Raw genomic sequence first — 2,580 nt, forward strand, 5'->3', positions numbered from 1 at the left:
TCCGGACAATGAACCTTGACCTGGTAGGTTGGTGATTGTAGCGATAAGTACTCCCTTGATCGTGACATGTTCCTTTTTGTACTCGTCCAAAACATCCGGCACACCATTTTCAAACATCTCCACTAGTTCATCGATCACTGGTTCTAGAAACACATCGATGTCATTCTCAGGTTGTCTTGGCCCTTGGATCAGTAGTGGCATCTAGATGTACGGCCACTTCATACAGACCTAAGGTGGAAGGTTGTATATACAGAGCGTCACTGGCCAAGTGCTATGATTGCTTCTAACCTGGTCAAAAGGATTCATCCCATCTGTGCTCAAAGCAAACCAAAGGTGCCTTACCTCTCCACCGATATCCTTATAGAACATAGTATTGATAGTCCTCCAGTCACGCCCATCGGCGGAGTGCCTCATCATTGTATCTTTCTTACGCTCTTCGCCATGCCAGCGCAACAGCTTGGCTGACTTTGCACCTACGAATAGCCTATGCACTCGGGGAGCTATAGGGAAATACCAAACGACCTTTATGGGACCTCCTCTGGTATTGGTACCCTCATCTGACGGCCCTTCCTTGTACCATGGAGCTTTACACTTGGGGCACTTGTCTAAGTCTTTGTATTTTTCTCCACGGTATAATATGCAATCATTGGAATACGTGTGGATTTTTTCAACCTCGAGGCCGATGGGGCAGATTATTTATTTGGCCAAGTATGTCTTTTCTGGCAACTCATTTTTTTCTAGGATCATTTTCCTTATTATACCTAACAACTTATCGAAGCCTTTATCGCTCAATCCGTTTGTCGATTTGAACTCTAACAGCATGATGTCGGCTTCCAGTTTGCTCATTGGACAATTCCTATACAATGGTGTTTTGCCATCTTGTCTCATTTTCTCTAGCTTTCTCAGCTATCTTTCACTAAGACATCTGGTCTCTACATTACGTAGCAGCTGAGAAATGCCATCATTATCCTCTATGTCGTTAGCTAGCGTGTTCCTAAACACATTATTAACTGTGGCCATAGGTTCCGTATTGACACCGGGTTCCTCGTCAGCATCGTGGATGGCTACGTTAGGCATGTCCACATCATCATCATTTTCCTGCAGAATATTTACACCAACCTCGTCATGCATAGTCCATATCGTATAGTTTGGCATGAACCCCCTGGTAATCAAGTGCGATCGTATAGACTCAATTTGACGAAAGTTCTTATGATTCTTGCAATCTTTGCATGGGCAGAAGATAGGGTTCACATTCCCAGCATGGGCTTTGGCATCAGGTGATAAACTGGCTGATGCCATGCATGTACCGCTTGTCCGTTCGGGACAGATGCATCCACTCTCGATCCATCTCTGCACAAAAAAATACTGAGACAGGTAATTACAAAGAATTAATAAGAAATCGAGCTTCATGAACAACAATTGTAGCTCGAAAAGTACCATTTTTGGAAAACATTATTGTACACTAATTATTGGAAAATTGAAATTGGTAGCCCCGGCCCTGTAAATTGAAAATCGTAATAAAAAACAATTATTGCACAATATTAAAGAACAACTATTCTACTCTACTTCTAAACACTAATTATAGCATCACATACTAACAATGATGATCTTGACCACCATGGAATAATTAGCTAGGAATTTAAATGTGTTCATAGACACCAACCTTTTGGATGATGGATTCACCACAATTTAAGCCTTGCACAAATGTCCAATTGGAAAAGTGCTCTCTAGAATGGAGAAAAGAACTAGAATGAGAATCAAGCAATGTAGCCATCAAAACGAAGCTAATTAAGCAACAAAATCAAAGGAGTGGATGTTTGTTACTAACCTTAAAGCAAAAAGATCAAGCCATTCTTCAAAATCCAAGCACTAGCTTCATGGTGAAGAGCAGCCACAACGATGGAGGGAAGGGTCCAATCACGCACCTTTGTTCTCGGGATAGAAGAGAGGAGGAAGGAGAGGACGGCTGTAGCCTTTTTGTGTTGTAGGCTTATCACCGTCGGTTCTTAGCTAGAACCGACAGTGATAGATCCCAATCGCTGTCGGCTCTTGGCTTAAACCGGTAGTGATGAGTGGCCGCCAAAACACTGCTGGTTCAAGCCACAAACTGGCAGTGATGTGGTCCTTCACTGCCGGTTTTAGCCCAGCCCCAATTATTTTTTCATTTTCAAGCTCATAACCGGCAGTGAAGGTACATCACTGCCGGTTCTCACAAATCTAGCAGTGATGATGACGGCAGTGATGTGCAAATCTAGCGTAGTGTATATTGACAATTTGTTTTCTGCTTGAACTGAATGGTCCTCGAGGTCTGAAACTCTCCAACTCGGAGGGCTCCAATCTGTCCTAGAGTGACCAGCAGCCGTGCTCAGGTAACAGCTGTTAAATTTGCAGCATCACACTAGAATCATAGTATCAGAGAAGGGTCGTACATTGCTAGATGAAAACAGTACATGGCTGATCGTTTAACCTTAAACAATCACTCCAGAGATAGCATAGCAACATCATGTCATCATGGCGTAGATAGCACATAGCAGCATGGTCCGAATGGAATGAGCACGACACAAATGTAACGAACAGGGC

The sequence above is a fragment of the Miscanthus floridulus genome, chromosome 4 (genome assembly GCF_019320115.1).
Source record: "Miscanthus floridulus cultivar M001 chromosome 4, ASM1932011v1, whole genome shotgun sequence".
NCBI classification, from domain to species: Eukaryota; Viridiplantae; Streptophyta; class Magnoliopsida; order Poales; family Poaceae; genus Miscanthus; species Miscanthus floridulus.